This window comes from Rhinolophus ferrumequinum, chromosome 7 (assembly GCF_004115265.2).
Source record: "Rhinolophus ferrumequinum isolate MPI-CBG mRhiFer1 chromosome 7, mRhiFer1_v1.p, whole genome shotgun sequence".
NCBI classification, from domain to species: Eukaryota; Metazoa; Chordata; class Mammalia; order Chiroptera; family Rhinolophidae; genus Rhinolophus; species Rhinolophus ferrumequinum.
This window is the reverse complement of record NC_046290.1, coordinates 58450763-58470601: the sequence shown is the minus strand read 5'-3', so window position 1 is coordinate 58470601 and position 19839 is coordinate 58450763. Positions and strand designations below refer to the sequence as shown.

The 19839-nt window shown below is 34.5% G+C and overlaps 1 long non-coding RNA gene across 1 annotated transcript in view; it reads right to left on the bottom strand.

Annotated features, from left to right (window-relative positions):
- LOC117024474 (uncharacterized) overlaps nt 1-19839 on the bottom strand; it is a 63186-nt gene that overhangs the window by 35178 nt on the left and 8169 nt on the right. Inside the window, exon 2 of the long non-coding RNA XR_004423459.1 lies at nt 340-419. This is a non-coding gene — a long non-coding RNA (uncharacterized LOC117024474). The remainder of the gene's footprint in view (nt 1-339; nt 420-19839) is intronic.

The following is a 19839-nucleotide window of genomic DNA, read 5'->3' as shown; positions in this document are numbered from 1 at the left end:
TATAGCTGATTACCTGATGTCATGTATAATCTGACCAATAAGATATCAAATATTCAAATTATCCCACGACAAGGCTGAGCATACGTAGTATCTTCCTAAAATGATGAATTCCACAGGAGGAGTAGGGGAGAATCACAAGGCAGAATATATTTGAGATATATGGTATATTTTATTATTGTTCCCAATTATCAACTCTCTCCCCTCTAGGAGTATAATTCACCCCCACAACTTCCTGTAGGAAGATACTTTCCTACCCCATTGTCAGCCTTAGCCATGTGACTTGCTTTTGCTAATTGATGTGACATATACCCTCTGGGCCGAAGCTTTAAATGTGCTTACATGGTTTTGTTGAGCTTGCTTCTGTCCTCTGCCAGGAAGATAGCATATCCTATATAGAGGCTGTTCCTTCAGCATAGATTCTAGAATAAAAAGACACGAGAAGTAAAGCAGAGCTAATTTACAAATGTATAAGCAAGAAATTAATGTTTACTGTCATAAGTTGCTACAATTTTGGAGTTGCTTTTTAAGAGTAACAAATTGGTCTTTCAATCATCCAATACTCACTATCAAATTACTATCTCTCTCAATAAATATAAGTTAATGAAGGTGGTTACTCACAGGCTTACGATGCTAATGCCTCCTGATTTGCACCCATGGATTTACCTGTCGGACTCCTTTGCCAAGGGTTACCTTGGCTATTGAACCATTTAAGACTTGATGCTGCTATTGGACGATCCTCCTTCAAATGTGGTGACATATGAGGTTTTTGGACTTTCTATTTAAATCTGTCTTTTTTTATAGACTATTCTGGAATAGTAATACCACAGTGACACTTAAATATACTAAAACTCTCCTCCTTCCAGATGTACCCCAAAATTCTACTTGGTCCTGTATTTTCTCTAAATAAAAGTACAGGAGGGTCACTCAGACCATAGATGATACCATCTACCTAATCAAAGTTTGAGGCAGCTTCCAAAGTCATTATACATCAAACTAAGGAGCTGATATGCAAAAGGCAATTAGTAAAGGATTCTAAGGGAGGGAATGAATAATCACCTTTGCTTTTTAGATGGATAACTCTAGTAGCAAAATGGACAAAAAGTGGTGTAGAAAGATAATTATGGCAGGAAAATAGGAAGCTTTTGCAAATTCTGTAGTTCAGGCAAGCAGAAGATTTTGAAATAATGGAATAAGACAATAATAGTGTAGATAGAACTGTAGAGTAGATGGAATTATGAAATCAACCATTGGATAATATGTATGAAGTAAACAGAGTGAGAGAAGAAAGAGAAAATAACTCATATCATTTAGGTAGAGAAAAATACAAAAAAGGGAAGAAAAAGTGGCTGAAATGTGACTAGAACTGCTCTACAATACACATGATATGATTGGATGCAGTCCTCAATGAGATACTATTGTTTTTAAAAATTGGAAGTGACATATTATGTTTTCTACACTCATAAAGGAATTTACCTAATTTAACTTATTCACTATTGACACTATGAAAATAAGTTCATCCCTATAAATTTCAACGCGGCACTTTGACTAAATAAAATTATTATTACCAACATTTTATGACTGAGTGGTTAAACATTAATAAGTCAGCTCAGTAGTGCAGCCAGCAGAGGTTAGTGGCATTTGAAAAAGAATGTTCTTATTTCTCTCTAGTGGCCCACACGTTTGGAAGAAACTGGTGTTGAAGTTAGGTGAAGGTCAAATCCTTTGGATTCAACATTTGTGATATAAACACTGGTAAAGATCAAGATCTTCAGGATGAGAAAATAGTGAGTCAGAATGTGGAGGTTTTCGTACTAATAATCACAGTCAGCAAAGTTTAACATCCTGATTCTCTGCTTAAAGGAGATGATTCATTAATTATACAGAGCAACTCTGAATATAGTTTTCACACATTTCTTTATTCTAATCCATTTTCCTCTAAGTGAGTAATGAACACAAAATGTAGAGTTAAAACTCCTTTCTTATAAAAAGAAAAGAACAAAAAATAAAATAAAATAAAATAAATGGAAGGAAGAGAGGGAGACAGGGAAGGAGGAAGGAAAAAAAGAAAAGAAATGAAAACTACTTATATAATTATGTTGTAAATATTGTAGATCTAGTGTTAAATCTTATTTTTTGAAAGTGGTCTTTTTCTCATTTTATGAGTTGAAATTTTCTTTCCTTTTGTTTTCCAAAATCAAAATGCAAATCCCAAGTTTAAGTAGGTAGAAAATGAAAGAACTACATTTTACACAAAATAAGGACGATAATCAGAATTATATTCTAGGCACTGTTTCCAACTAACTCTTTGCTGATCATTTTGATGCATGCCCTGAAGAAAAGAGGTAAAATTTACCACAGAAAGAGCTGCCTTGACTTTATGAAACCTCTGCCTTTTGGGGTGGCTTCTCACAGCAGCAGCCTGCCTTAGTGTAGGACAAGTCATTTTCTGGTTATGATTGACTAGAAAGGTGTCCCTTTTTGCAAAGTAGGGTGGGGAATACAAAAAGTAATATTGTATTACTAGATATTCTGCATTCTTATGTAAAAGTAAATGAATGTGTATTAAGAAATGAATAGATTTTTATAAGCACATACAATGGTCTTCTTAGAAGATAAAAATGTAACTAAATTTCCCTTTTCTTATTTCTCCCTAATATATTCATGAAATCATCCTAAAGAGAAAAACAATTCTTAACTATTGTTTACAAGAATGACAGAGAGAAAAACAAATGCCCACGATATTTAACATTCTTTCACCTAATGGGTTAGGACCCAGCAATGGTATTTTCTGTCAGTCAGACTCATAGGCAGCCCTTTAAAGAAGCATGCTACCAGAAGTCAGGGTTGCAAACCAGGGAGGAATGAACTATAAGTACTGAAGCTATAGGTTAGATTCAAAGCATTTGGCTTAGTAGGATCAATCTACTGTGTGCAACATAGGAAATGTAACATTGAGGGTGGCCTCCCCATCCCAGCCCGTAATATAGCCAATAATGTCGGGGCCACAAAAAGAAAAGAGTAGATGCAAAAAATACAGTATTGTGTACTTCAAAATATGTTAAGAGGGTAGACCTCCCATTAAATGTGATTACCATTAAAATAAAACATAACAAAATAAATGGACACAAGGAAACTTTTGGAGGTGATGGATTTTTTTTTTATTACCTTGATTATGGTGTTGATTATGGTGATAGTATCATGGATATATGGCATGTCTAAACTCATCAAATTGTGTGCACTAAGTATGTGCAGTGTTTTTGTATAACAATTATTCCTCAATGAAGCTGAAAAAAAAATGGCCTAAATTCTAAATCCAATTCTGAAGGTCTAAGAAAGAGGGCAGGAGTGAAATGTTCATCTCCAGTTGACATGCTCCCCAGTTTCAAATACAGAAGATGTACTCAGCTGTTAAGTAGAGCTAGTCTTTACTACTCAGAGTATGGAAAGGGGAATGAAAACATCTCTGCAAGACAGTGTGCTCCCCAATCCCAAACCCATATGATACATCATGCTGAGAATTCTGCTGTGGATATGAAAACCACACGTAAGAACAAAAGTTTCAGTATCAAAGAAATAAAATAGAATCTTCCCTTTGGCCCTACACTAAGTCATTCCTTCAGTTTATAGATGGATCTTGGCATTTTTCTTCCAGCAGTGGCACCAGTTGTACTTCCCCAATGCCAAACAAAGCCATAAACTGAGCACTTGCCACAATACCTCAAATCTGCCTACACTTAGACTTGGTCTCTAAAGATTAGCCAAATAATCACAAGAAAAAATGAGGTACAACAATAATAACTTGACTTAATAAAGTTTTAAAGAACTGAGTAAAAGAAAAAAGTTGAGGGGAAAAAATATCTGTGCTATCCCTTATATAGAACACCAACACAAAAGTAAATTTTGAAAATAGCTGCTACTATTCTTTTGGAAGGAATAAAAGAAAGCAGAATAGCTGGGAAACAAAAACTGAACTGATTAAATTCTGTCAAAAAACAATTCAAGTCATTATTGACAATGATTAAGTAGTGACAATCCATAGTTCAGATAATCAGTTCATAAAACAGGAAATAAAACTGAGAAGCGTGAAATGTGGAAGAGATCATTCATTTTCTGCAATAAAAACAGATAAAATGACAGACATAGAAGATAGTGGAAGAATATAACCATTTTTAAAATGTCTAATAAAATTACATCTGGGCAATGATTATCAGTACCAATTAACATCATCAACTGATATACTCAGAAATTGTGTACCTCATAAAACATGTATACAATACCAGCTAAGAGAATTCTTGCCTAAACCTCAAACTTTAATCTGATTGAGCCTCATGATCTAATTTGCAATATGCAGGGTACAGAGGAACATATAGGATAAGGATGTAGTAAGAAAAATCCAGTATCTTCAATAGATAAATTAGAAAGGAAAAGAAAAAGAATAGAGAGTACATTAGAAAAGACTTGAGAAGCTTAAAGACCAAATCTAAATCTAAACTGAATCAAAAGTTAGTGTAAAATCAATGCCAGAATATAATGAAAGTCTAGTCTCAGAATGTTTGAAGAAAAACATAAAATGTCATGCAAAAATCAATTGCCATTCATGTATGGCTGGAGTGAAGGGGTCAGGAATTGCAGGGAGGGGTGCGGGGAGAGGGATGCTTCTTTCTCTTCTGTTGCTCTGAGTATTATTTGCCTCATACATCTCGCCTCTTTCCATTTCCCAGGTCACACAAAAGTAGTTGCAACTGAGGCAAAGGTTTAATGGGGCAGAGGGAGGGGCATGGAGGAGGAGCTGGATGAGTTTTTATGACAGTGGGGTGAGAACAGAATCAGTGGTTTTAAATTGACAAACAAATGAGTTTCATGTACTAATGAGATTCTAAATTAAATTGTGAGCTCCATCCCTAGGCAGACAGTGCTAGATCAACTAACTCAAATCCGATTTACATTCACACTAGGAAAGAAAACGTGGGGGAAAATAATGTAAAATTAATGTAGCTTTTGCATAAGTTTCAAGAATTATCTTTCACTACATGATGACACATTTGTTCCAGATTGGTTAATTACTTATGAAGAAGAAAACTTCCTTCATAAGTGCATTTCTTATGCCTAGGCAATTCCGTAAGAGGCAATGGAAATAGTCACAGTGCCAGAGACCTGGAAATGCCTGCTCATGACAAGATATGGTCTTTGTGACTGGAAAGTACTCAATTCAGTTCTGCAATGTAGAAATATGGGACTAAAGGAAAAGTGGTGCTTCAGATGCTCTGAATATACTGTGCTGGAAAGAAAGAACTTTGTAAAAGAACTCACAATGGGGATACCATGAAGTCAAATTCATAAACATACGGAAGAACCTAATGATAGCTCAAATGGAACTTTTTGAGAGAAGAGGAATTATGCATAGGTGAAATACAGGTCCTGCCATATGCTAAATCCATAATGCCAAAATTAACCTTTTGTTGGGAAAGTCCTCCCAACTGAGATTCTTTAATTTCTTTGAACTTGAACGCATAAGGCAATGTAATTTAGTTCACACTTTTCTTCTTGTTCCAGAACTGTTGGGTGGGTGAGTATGCCTACTGCTGAGGTTCAGCATTAGGAAACACACTAGAATACAGACATAACCTAATTCTTACATGATGACCTTCTATCAAGATTATATTTTGGTGGCCCTCCCTATCTTTTTCTGTGTATTGTTTCTCAATTGGTTTACAAATGTGGCAGGGAATGTTCAGGTATCTCCTCAAATATTAACTAATCTATGTAGAGACAAAAGAAAGATTTTTCTCATTGAAATACACTTTCAGATAATTGGCCACCCCAAAATAAACTGTTTGAATAGGACCAGTAGGAGCATCATCCAGAAATCATTCAAAAAAGGTACTCTTACACTAATAAAAGGTAATACTGCTCTAGAAAATAGCTAGTGAAACCAATGTAGACAATCAAAAATAAGAAATAATAAAATTAGGGGGTGCGTCGCCTATAATAAAGCCTCATTCATTATTGATAACATGTCCTGCCAGACAGAGAAAATATAATATTCAACAGACATATGGGTACTTTCTCTCATAGAGTTTAAATTCTAGCTAAACAGAAGTACTGAAACAAAACAAAAATAAAACAAAAACACCAAGAGGGGAGGATGCTATATTCTAGTATATCTTTGAATTGAAACAGAAATACTATCAAACTAGCTGGAACAAAAAGGGTGATGTGTTGAAAGAACAGTGGGCGAATTGTTCTTTGTCTCACTGAGGCTACATGGTATTCAGCTCTGAAACTTTCTGCAGAGCAATTTCATTTTTTGTCTCTTTTCTCTCTCCAGGTTATCTCATCGCAATATGCATATGGTAGACAATGAGTGTCCCAGCCTTGGTTTTTAGCTCCAGCATCCATCACAGATTGAACTATTCTCTTTGAATCATAATCCCCAATTGACACATTAGAAAATCTTTTTGACCCAAAGTTAGGGGTCTACCACACAACGAATCAGCAGTGGCTGGGGGAGAATAGAAACATATGATACTAACATGGGAGCTAACCCCCTTAGCAGACTTTGCTACTTGCCTATGCAATATCCATTCTCTGCACTTTTATGATTGTAATAGAGTCCTGATTTTGTATGAGGCAACAATGTCCCCAGATAAATCACAACATTTCTTAGCCTCTCATGGATAAAAACACCATCTGACAAGGTTCTGGCACAATGAAATAAAGTGGAATTTTCCAGCTGAGGATTTGGAGAAAGTTTTTTAAAAGGAAAGACTTAGAAGGCATGTGCCTCTTAATACTATTTTTTTCCTCAAAACTCAGATACAATGCTAGTGGTTCCTAGCTATCTTACAAGCATGGTATGACAGGCCTAATGGCAAAAGATCATGCTAAACTCAGCTGAGTGAATAATCCTGAAAAAGATGAAATCCTTAATGTCATGGAGAAGCTACCATAGAGCCCTGGAATGGTCACTTTCAGAATATGGCAATGTGACAAAAATGAGCTTTTTTTCCTTATGCCACTGTGAATTGAATTTTCAGACACATGAAGCCAAATGACTTAAGTAGTGCCCCTTCATGATGTTTGTGATGCTTAGCTGTATCAGAGAAGTAGATTTTGGTGGATTAAGCAATCTAAAAAGACTCTCAACAACTCGTGGGGAGAGCAAGAGTAATCAAAATATAAAATAAAAAAATTAATATCAAATAGACAGATAAAATTTTTGAAGATGTAAAAGAGAGCAGGGAGAGAGGTTGTGCAAAAGCACAGCATTTTTTATACTCCATAAAAGTTTACACCAACATACATGGTTGTGGAAGAAGGATATTTACTCAGTGCCTTAGATTAGTCAACCTAATGCAACATCAAAGCTATGGTAGAAAAGGAAGTATCAGTTAAGCCTAACTAATAAAAATATGTAGTGGATGACAAGCAGCAAACCGTGTATCAAGATAAATGGAAATAAAGTATAAATAATAAAATATAAAATATCAGATTGAACAGGGAAAAAAGTGCTAGCAATGTATTAAAAAAATGGACCCAGAACAAAAAGAATCCAGAAAGTTAAAAGTAAAATAATGCCAAATATTTATTAATAAATGTTGTATAAAGCAGTCATATGAGTGTTAGTATTGTTAGCAAGCAAATTAGAAGTTAATGCAAAAACAACTAGATGAAATAAAGAAATCTATTATTTATGTTTTAGTTTTGAAAAAGTTTAAAGGCAAAACATGAACAAACAGCCATCCAGTAAATAATATAGCACCAAAAAGAAAAAAAAAAAGAAAAAGTACAATGTTATACTATTTTTATAATCAGTCTGTGACAAATTCACTATGTATGCAAAAATCAATAGAACCTCTAGAAGAAATTAATAAGTTCAGAAGAAGAATGTCTTTGATGTGATATAGACCTCAGTTGGAATCCTGTATCCAAGTCAAATGCTGTATACTTCCGAAGCTTCCAAAATTTCTAACTTTGAAATTAAAGAAGAATGAAGAAAAGGAGAAAGGGAAATCCATGGAAGAGGAGAAGAGGGAGAAGTGGCAGGGAGGAAGAGAAAAAGTAGGAAGAATAAGAGAAGAATGTAACTCAGGTCCTGTGTTAATGGCCATTATATGCATTATTTCATTAAATCTTGGTATTTGCCCATCCCCATTTAACAGAAAAATGAGCACACTCGCTGAGGCAGCTAATCTTTCCAAGGTTATACAAAGGATTTTTGTTCATTTTGTTTTTAATATAATTGTATATTCTTTTTCCAGCATTTGAAATTTTCTAGGGCTACTCTGTTTGATTGGAAAAAAAATCAGAGAAATGATTTTATACTTTGTGGAAAACAAGATTTTAAGATGTGAGTGTGATAAGCTTCTTGACTAAAGAGACCTAATGATATACTATTATTTGCTTAAAACTTCATAGATATTAACAATTCATATGTATTTTTAACAGTCGTACACATGAATACATTTTGAGAGAAACTATTTTCAGGATTATTTGCTTTTGTTTTCCAACCTCAGAAGCATGAAATAAGAAAGGAAAATAGCTTGAAATAAATAAAAAGTTGTTCAGTTTACACACAAAGTATATTATCCAGGCTGAAATATATTCCAGATAGGAATATGTTCACTTTTATAAAAGTAACTATTTGAAATATTTTAAAGAATTATTCTCTTCAAACATTTTGAAACAAAAATTTGCCTTTTGATAGGAACTATGTGTTTTATTATAAAGATGGAACATGATGTTCTGGCTTACATATTCTCTGCAGAAGGAGGTCCTTTTTTGTACTGAATTTTTAGCATATAGTAAAGATCCAGATTGTAAAAAATTAATTTCAGGCATGACAGACTGGAAGTATATATTGAACAGATCTGGGAACAGAAATGATGCAAATGGTTTTCTTCCAGCTTCTGAAAATTATGTAATGGACCAGAATTTCAGGATAGACTTCTGTTTGAGTGAAACATGGACTCTTAATCAAAGGAGGGCACCAAAAATGACTTTTGGAAAGCAAAAGGTTAAGGCATTTTCCAGAGTTCCATTGACATTGACTCTGGAGATAACATTATAGCTAAGCATCAGGATACTCACATATATTCTGATTGTTAGTGATGATAACATAACTATGATAGAAAACATTTATCCTGAATGAGCAAGTGTAGTAAAGGAAATTGACTCTTGAAAGGAAGAAGACCAGTGATGCATTAAGAGCTAGAAATAAAAATCAATGAAATTGTTTTAACTCTTCACTGTGTTGCTATTATGTTTTAAAGTATTACACACTTTGTTGGGTCATAATGATGATGGTAACATTTACATTGCTTATACATTGATTTGTATATTATTTAGTGTTTCTACCTCAAAAAATAAAAACAATAATAAATAGGCTGATGAAAAATAGTTGAAAGATTCGTCCCTTCCTATCATTAAACCATTTAAAATATGACAGTTGCATAGAATGCAACTGAATAGTGCTTGATGCTTGTTTGAAAGGTTTATTATAATGTTTTTGATGAATAAGATATCTATACTCAGAAAAACTAATGAAAAATTAGTAATTCTAATACATGAAGGAATGAGTTTATTTATATCTATACACATATAACTAGAATTAGGAAGACAAATGTGTGTGTGTGTGTGTGTGTGTGTGTGTGTGTGTGTGTTTACAGAAGTCTGCTCTCAAAATACCAGCCCCAGATGTCATGCCCAAAGCATTTATAATCCATCAAAGCTCACTCTGTGAAATACTTTCATAGAAATTTTCCAGAGTGACCCTGTCTAAACTCATATCTTTAAGATAATGTATAGGTAAAATTCTATACCACAAAGTCTCTCAATTTAAATATAAATTTTCGTCTCTCTTGTCATCTGAAAGAAGTCACCTCAAAAGATAAGATCTTTGTTATGAAAAAGCCAGTTCAGACAGGAAAGATAAATGAGGGGAAATGTGAGATATTAGTAAAACAGAGAGAGAGTGCGTATGTATAATTAGTTAAATTGCTTCTATGATCTGCTTAAAACCAATATATTTTTAATCACAGAAATACATTTTTTACCTTTGGATCATACCTTAAATTCCTATTGTTTCCTCATTTTCAGTAGTCTTTCCTGAGTAAATAATATATCTTCCTATTGTTTCCTCATTTTCAGTAGACCTTCCTGAGTAAATAATATATCTTCCTCACTAATTATATTTTAGTGTATTTTTTAGTGTATTTTAAGTACATCTAAGCTGACATGTTTATTTCAATGTAAGCACTAATTTCTTTAAAAAAAAATACCCACTGTTTGCTCTTATAATTTTCTTTTATTTCAGATGGATTAGTAAACTGGCATATACTAGTTGATGGTGGTAGAAGTTCATACCTGTTTTTGAATGACTTTCACCTTCTTTACTTACAATATACAATCCTCATATGGCTTCCTTTGTCTAAAATTTCTCCTTTATATTCTCATCTCTCAACGTTTGCTGCTGCCTCCTCCAAGAGGTCTCCCAAAATAAAACAAACAAAAAGATTAAAATAATAACAACTGGGTCTCTCTTATTGCTTTTATATGGCAGACACTGAGCTAAATGCTTTTCATCTCTTAATGTCTTTTAAAACTCTCAGAAATCCTCTGAAGGGAGTATTGTCAATCCTATTTATAGATGAGGAAATTGAGGTTCAGCATGGTTCAAGTAACATTCAGGTGTTTCAGATTCTGAAAAGCAGTGTGCTCTCACTGTGTGTTTTTGTCTCATTTTTTCACTTGTGTGTATGTACAAACGTGTGTGTGCAAATAATACATATATATTAATATGTGCATATGTGTGCAAATATGTATGTATGTTTATATAGAAATAAATATATATATATATATGTTTACACACACACACACACACACACACACACACACACACATTCCTACTGAATTTTATTGAAGATTACAACTAGACTTTTTTTTCTTTTTTTTTTGTTATTAGTTTCAGGTGTACGTAACAGCATAATGCTTAGATATTTGCATACCTCACAAAGTGATAACCCCAACAAGTCTACTACTCACCTGACACAGCACATGGCTATTACAATAACATTGACTATATTCCCTATGCTGTATTTTACATCCCGTGAAAATATATATATTTGCTTATTTATTCTGTTCTTTAAATTCCACGTATAAATGAGATCATATGGTATTTGTCTTTCTCAGTCTGACTTATTTCACTTAGCATAATATCCTCTAGGTCCACCCATGTTGTTTCAAATAGTAAGATATTTTTTCTTTTTATGGCAGAGTAATACTACATTATATTATAACACTCCATTTCTGTATCCAATCATCTATAGATGGGCATTTCAGTTGTTACCATATCTTGGCTGTTGTGAATAGTGCTGCAGTAAACATAAGGGTGAATATATTTTTTTCTAATTAGTGTGTTGAATTTCTTTGGATAAATATGCAGGAGTGGGATTGCTGCATTATAAGGCAATTCTATTTTTCATTGTTTGAGGAACCTCTATACTGGTTTCCATAGTGGCTGCCGATTTTCAATCCCACCAACATTGCACAAGGATTCCCTTTTCTCCACATCCTCACCAACACTTGTTATTTGTTGATTTATTGATGATAGCCATTCTGACAGGTGTGAAGTGGTATGTCATTGTGGTTTTTATTTGCATTTCTCTGATGAATAGTGATGTTGAGCATCTTTTCATATGTCTATTGGCCATTTGTTTTCTTTGGAGAAATGTCTGTTCAAGTCCTCTGCCCATTTTTCAATTGGATCATTTGGTTTTTTTCGTTTTGAGTTGTATGAGTTTTTTATAACTTTTGGATATTAACCTCTTATCAGATGTATCATTGGCAAATATCTTCTCCCAATAGAATATGTTTTTGTATTGCTGATGGTTTCCTTTGTTGTAAAAAAACTTTTTAGTGTGATGTAGTCCCATTTGTTTATGTTTTTCTTTTCTTTTTTTTCTTTTTTTTGCCCCCAAAGATATATCAGTAATATATATTAGTAAAGGTAATCTCTGAGAGTTTACTTCCTATATTTTCTTCTAGTCCTTAATTTCATTTAAGTCTTTAATCCATTTTCGATTATCCTTGTATATGGTGTAAGATGGTGGTCCAGTTTCATTTTTTTGAATGTATCTGTGCAATTTTCCCTTCAACATTTATTGAATAGACTGTCTTTACCTCAATTTAAATTCTTTATTCTTTTGTCATAAATTAAATGACCAAATAGTCATGAATTTATTTCTGGGCTCTCTATTCTGTTGCATTGATCTATGTGTCTGTTTTTATGCCAATGCCATGCTATTTTTCACAAAATATCTTTTTCTATCTCTTTACTTTCAGTGGATGTGTTTCTTTTGATCTGAGGTGGGTCTCTTGTAAACAGCATACGCATGGGGTCTTATTTTCTTATCCATTCAGCTACTCTAAGTCTTGATTGGAGCACTTAATCCATTTACATTTAAAGTGATTATTGAGAGGTACATAGTCATTGCCACTTTATTATTCATATTTTTTATCTTCATTTGTTTCTTTGTTTTTTCCTTTCTTCTGCTTAAAGAATTCCTTTTAACATTTCTTGTAATACTGGCTCGGTGATGATGAATTCCTTTAGCTTTTTCTTGTCTGAGAAGATCTTATCTCTCTTTCAATTTTAAATGATAGCCTTACAGGCTAGAGTAGTCTTGGTTGCAGGTTCTTGATTTTCATTACTTTGAATATTTCCTGCCACTCCCTTCTGGCCTGCAAAGTTTCTGTTGAGAAATCAGCTCATAGTATTTTGGGAGCTCTCTTGTAAGTAACTAGTTGTCTTTCTCTCGCTACTTTTAGGATTCTCTTTTTGTCTTCAACTTTTGCCATTTGAATTATGATTTGTCTTGGTGTGGGCCTGTTTGGGTTCACCTTTCTTGGTACTCTGCACTTCCTGGGCTTGTATGTCTATTTCCTTTGCCAGGTTAGAGAACTTTTCAGTCATTATTTCTTTAAATAGGTTCTCAATCTTTTGCTCCCTCTCTTCTCCTTCTGGTACTTCTATGATGTGAATGTTGCTACACTTGATGTTGTCCCAGAGGTCCCTTAAACTATCTTTTTTTAATTCAGTTTTCTTTTTGTTGTTTTGATTGGGTGTTTTCAGCTACTTTGTCTTCTAAATCACTGATTCATTCCTCTGCTTCATCTGCTGTTGATTCCTTCTAGTGTATTCTTCATTTCAGTTATTGTGTACTTTATTTCTGACTGCTTCTTTTTTATGGTTTCTATGTCCTTCTTTGTACTTGCTATCGCTTTTTTGAAATTCTCACTAATTTCCTTAAGTATTCTTATAACTGCTGTTTCAAACTGTCTCTGGTATATTGGTTGCCTCCATCTCATTTCTATTTCTGAAGGTTACTCCTGTTCTTTTACTTGGGACATGTTTCTTGTTTCCTCATTCTGGCTGCCTCTCTGTGTTTGCGTCTATGTATTAGGTAGATCTCCAATGTCTTTCAGTTTTTGCTGGGTGGCCTTATATAGTGTGTGTCCTGTGTGGTCCAATGGTATAATCTCCCTGATCTCCTTTGTGTGCTCTAGGAGTGTCCCTTGAGTGTGATATGTGTGTTCTTCTGTTGTATAATATTTGAGACTTGATTGCTTTTGATATATCAGTGGGTGGGATTGACTCCCAGGCTGACTGACCGTGAAGATTGTCTACTTCACAGTGTATGAGCTGCTGTGTGGGGGCTGATCCCTCAGAGAAGGATTCACCCACATGAGTTCTAGCACCTCTTGAGCCTCCCTGCCTTTTGGTACGCCACTTGTGGGGCTAACCAGGCAGTGCTCTAGAGTGGTCTGAAGCTTACCTCTAGATGTGTTGTGTCTGGTGTGTCATGGGAGGGGCTCCCATGCAGGCCAATTTCAGCCTTGCCTGTGACCAGTCCTCGGGTACCCAGTAGAAACTACAAAGCTATATGTGGTTGACTGCTGCCTGTGCTGGCACTGGAGGCATGTGGGTGTGGCCTCTCTGTGAACCAAGGCTGGCTACCCCCAGTATTGGGCCTGATGGAACTTAGTAAAAAGCCCAGGGCCCCCTCGGCCTATTGCCACCTGCCAGATCCCCATAAGGCTCAACTACTGAAAAAGCCTTCTTAGGTGTGCGAACTGGGCTGGTTGACCTGGTGTTGAGAGTGTCTTCCACAATGCGGCACTAGCTGGGCTGGGCAGGATCCTAGGGCGTCACGAGGCATGGCTGGTGGTTTTTACAAGGTTAATGCAGATTCAGTTCTTGTGCTACTGCCTAGCCTGTGAACACTTTGCAAAATGCCCTGAGAACACTACAGCCAGCCACCGATCACCTCTGGGGCAGTGCCTGGTCTGTGACCACTTTACAAAGTGCCCTGAGAATATCATAGCCAGCCAGTGCTCTCCTTGGGTTCGCAGATCCCCAAGAGCTGCCCAAGAGTTGCTATGGCACAGTTTGTGGCTCGCTGCCCACCACTAAAAGTTCCATGGGCAGCTGCAGGCCATTTGCTACTGTAAAAGCCTCCCATAGCTTGAGCAGGGCTGGCTGCTCAGTAGCCGAGAGTGCCCTGGGTGATACAGTACTAACTGTGCATGGTGGGGACCCAAGGAGTAACCAAGGTGGTGCGCATGCATGAATTTTACGAGACCAGTCTCAGACTGGGCCTTTTGGTGGAGTGTCCTCCAGCTCTCACCTCAAAGCTACTCAACTCAGTCTTTCCCCATATGTCTCTGTCGCCAATTTAGTTGCTGCTCTTCCAAAGAAGACCAGATGAATGTTTGCAAGCGAATGAGTCTGTGCATAGGCCCTTTAAGAGGACATCTGGGTTTCTAGCCACTTTCCATCTCACTGGGAATAGCAGACAGAGTCCTTGCTGATTTTCACTGCCAGATGCTGTGGGAACTCCTCTTCCCAGCACAGGTCCCTTGGGCTGAGGAGCCTGGTGTGGGGCTTGGACCCCTCCCTCTTCCGGGGGAACCTCCACCACCGAGGTGTCCCTCCCAGTGTTCAGCCACTATCTGTTGGTTTGGGGTCAGCCTGTTTCACATCTCTACCCCTCCTAAAAGTCTCAATGTGGCCTCTTCTTTATATCCTTAGTTATAGGGTTCTGTTCAGCTAATCTTCAGATGATTCTTGAGGTTGATTGTTCTATAATTTATTTGTAATTTTGGTGTGATCCTGGGATGCAGTAGGCATAGTGTTTACCTAATTTGCCATCTTGGGCCCTCCTTACTTCATCACAACTAGTCTTTTTTTTGTTGTTTGCCTTCAGATTAGATCATAAAGTGGGTAAGGGCAATGATATCTTACGCATAGTCTTTGCAGAATCTTCATAGAGTTTTTACATTTCCTTCATTAACACAGTACTTGGCACATAGTAGTTGCTCAGTAAATTATTATTGATTGAATAAATGAAATATCACTCAATTTGAACAGTACTCAGTTACAAATACCTTACAGTTTTATAATATTTTCATTCACTAATTCCCTCACAGTTACTTTTCACTAGGAATAATATTTTCTATTCAGTTCATTTTTCCCCTCCATATTTTAAGTTTGTTTTTTAAAAATTTGCCTATTATTAAGAAAAATATGTTCTGAAACTGTCAAATTTGATTTTGAGTAGCAAAAATGATTATAGATTAACAATTTTATCACAAACCACCTCTTATATTAGGGAAAGTAAAAAAGAAATATCTTTAGGGATCTTCTTTTTCAGTTGATACTAATTAGATTTTTTAAAACCAAGTTTAAAGCTCACACTATTCTGGCTTGATAGTGCCAAATGATAATCCGATGTGACATACATTTCCTATAGCAATAACATTTTGGCAGATAAATTCCCCAATGAGAAACAACCATTTCTATGCTTAGACGAATTTTGTGATGAAAAAAAAAGTAACATAATTTAAAAAAAAATACTTCACATTGTAATGAATCCCCTTTCCATGTTTACTGAAAGTGCCTAAATCCACAGAGAATAAAAACATTAAGCATGTAATAAACAATATATCATAGATTCTTCATTGTCCTTGGAAGGTTGGTAGAATAACTGATTATTATTTACACTGAAATTCATTCCTAGAAATCTTGTATCCTTCTCCTTCATTATGCAATGCTGTCTTGGACCTGGGAGTCTAGAAATGTGAAAATTATAACACTTTGACATACCATGTAAATGAGGTATCGCTGTAACATGCTATTTAAATAAAGTTTGGAACAAACATTCAGTAAGAAAGTTTGGAAAACTTATAACGAGATTACCTCCTAACTTTTTTTATAAGCGGTATTCTTATATTCCCTCCCAGCCATTTTTTAATTCCAACAAGAAGGTACAGTGTGCCAATTTAACTCTCTAGCAGCAAAGTCACACATTATATTATTATGGCAATTAGTGCAGGAGCTGAGCTTGTCGTTTGAGCCTCTCCTTTTCTTTATGTGGATAATATTTGACTTGGAGGATCCTTGTCTTTCCCATCAAAATACCTGGATTGGATATTATCAGTCTCAATCAACAAGCTATTTCCCGTCATCATTGCTGAAATTGAGGCTAGTATAGGATAGGTAGTAAAAGTTTCCACATCAACCTATGCACTTTATTCATTTTCTACATGTTATTTTCTTGATTAATTGCAAGACCTGGACAACTGAATGTCTGTGGAAAGCTTTAGGAGCGATCTAATGTATTTGATTTAAAAATGTAAGTTTATATTTAAAAGATTGTGGCTGTCGTTGCACTAATGACTGACCACAGTAGGGATGTAAGGATGCTACCTCTGGACCTGGAAAAAAAGAGACAGAAATGAAAAAAAATCTTCATTCTTGAAGATCAAGTCAATATCTTTAGAAATATATTATTCCTAGGGAAGTTCATTTCCTAATGAGTTAGAGACAAAAACTATTTAGAAATAAATAAGATATAGGCTACAAATGTAATTAAAAATTCAGACTCCCTTTACTTTATAGTCTCTGCCAAACAGACAAGATCTCACCCAAAATATGTATTGATTAAAATATGTCTTTATCTTTCTACAATTCATGAGCTGCCAGCAAAAGTTGTCATTGAGACCTTCTCAGTTAGCAGCACCCACAACTATACATTTCTTACCATTTCTATCACATCCTTTTTCTTCATTTTTTTCCCTTTAACTTCTTTTTCCACACTTCTGTAAATATATGTGTGTGTATATATATATATGCATATATGTATAAATGTAATGGAATAAAGTTCTACCAGGCTAAAGACCAGAAAGAGCAAAGAGCTATCCACGGAAGAATCTGGCAAGGGAGCTCCAGACAGTCCCTCCCTCAAGAAAAGTCAAAGCATCTCCCCTGAAACTATTTCCGTCATTATGTGTGCTCTAAATAGCCTTCTGAAGAATTTCCCAAGGAGATTTCTTCCCAGGGCACTTGGGAAAGGTTCCTTCCATTAGGGTGGGCTTTTGGGAAGAAGTGGATGAAAGAGACCATTAGGTCAAGTTACTAAAGATAGCCTGCCATATACTTTAATCCTGACAGAAAAATAAATAAATAAATAAATACTAATGAAACAGTGGAAAGCTTTTGAATAACAGTAGGAAGTTTTCAAATGCAAGTCTGGCTATCCCATTGCCAATACATATTTACATCAGATTATAGAAAGTTATCATTTATAAATAGCCTACCTTCTAATGTTTTCATTTCTGAAGCTATTTCGCAAAATAGTGCTCTAATTTTTTTGAAATGTGTGACCTTTCTTACTTACAAGAATAGAAGAGTAAAGGCAAATTATTCTCATTTTCATAGCTCTTAGCTATCTTCAATGTAGAAATGACTTCTCAGTTTCATTTGCCCAGTATTTTAAATTGATGAGTCGTTTTTGAAGGAAAGCAATAGAATCTAAGTTTAGTCTCCACTTGTGCTCTTTGCCAGTTTCCAGCAGAGCTGGCAGAGGAAGCTGAAGAGTGCTGCTTTAAACTCAGAGTGGATAGGTTAAGTGGGTTACACTTTCTTAGCAGAGTTCACCAGAAACACATCTTAATTTCTTATATTTATCATTTACTTGCAAGTATAGACTTAATTTTGCCTGGTTAGTTGCTTTATTTAAATGTAATAAAAGTTCACATATATTTAAATGAAGTATTACTCTGTGGTAATATCAGCTAAACCTAATTTCTAGCTGTTAATCCTTTAATTTTTATTTTGCTCTTATTTATCTTTGGTCAAATAGATAACATTAGATGTAGCAGTTTTTTTATTGTTTTTATTTTGTGTGCATAGGTTCAAAATTTTTAAATACTTTTATATCATGTAATTACTGTTTTAAAATGTGAAATATATATACCTTGTAACTCTACTGATTTCTGAACATACATAAACATAGCTACTTCACATTAAATACACTTTCCAATGAGAGATTTTAAAATTATAACTTATTCTTTTAGTCCAAAAATTGTCATATTTTTATATATTTCCTCGGGCAAGGAAAAATCATTTCTTTCTCTTCAAATGTCCAGAAAAAAGTACTGGTTCATTTTTGCCTCTTTTTTGTGGTAGTTTGCATCTAAAGAAAATTTAAAGGAAGGTGGTTCCTAGATTTTTACCCATTGATTAGATGTTATGGGTTTAGTGGAAGTAGTGACAAATTATGTAATAATTTTGTCTGTTTTTTTTTCATATTTTTAATTTTTAAGTCACAAGTCCTGAATACATTTCCTTTTTATAATCTCTTGCCTATGTATACTAAGAAGCCATTTCATTATACTTCACATCTATTTGATTAAGTTTATTTTGATTTTTCATCAAAATATCACACCTTTAAACAATGTTGAATGAATTCTAACACCTTTCCATTAAGATCAGAGAAGCCTACCACTGAAAGCCACATCTTTTACTCCTTTACTTTTAATAGCTCAGAAAAATGTATTCTCTAAGTTTTATTTGAAGTTTGACGAATATTAGACTGTCTCTGGATTTTTTCTTTTGATAAATTTTAATTAATAAAACCACTATCATTTAAGCCTCCACTATAAACTAATATTGTAAAAAAAGGAATTAATTCCGACATAAGACCTTTAGAGATCTTAAGTTTTTCAAATTCCACCTTAAAATAAAATGATAACATAGATTTTAATAGTTGCTCTCAGTCTATGTTTATGGCAGTTCATTCTAAGAAAAGATTAGAAATTATAAATCAGAAAGTGTTAATAATTACTACCATGATGGTTTGCCATTAAACCAAACATATAAATGAAACCATGTAAATGTAGTGCTAATTCTATACAGTACAAAAATCAATTGAAGCAGCTGATTTTCAAATAAATGTTACCAGTTGAAAATCAATTTAAAAACAAATATAATTAAAATGACTAACTGGAAAAATGTGTACAACAAGTATGACAAGCAAAAAGTTGAAATTTATGATACAAAGAGCTCATTAATTAATATGAAAAATACTAACACTCTGGCAAAGCAAAATAAATAATTTGAAGAAAAGAATTACAAATACTAATTGTGTGTGCATGTGTGTTGTGTGGAAACACATAACAGTATAAAAACACAAACAAGAATATGCAGAATAGAAGTACTACTTGGGGAGAGAGAAATACTGCTTGGGAAAAATAGAAAATAGAAGACATTTCAAACATAGCTATGACATTCTTTTTCAGGAATATATAAATCAATAAATGAAGCTAATACTGTAAAACTGCTAACATTTGTCAAGTTTTGCCAGTAGATTCAGGAGGGTTTATTATACTCTATACTTTTCTTATGTTTAAAATAATTTGTAATTTGAAAATAGTCATCAGAGAATTTAGAAAAGAAATTACAAAAATTATCAATAATAAATAAAAGAACAATTAATT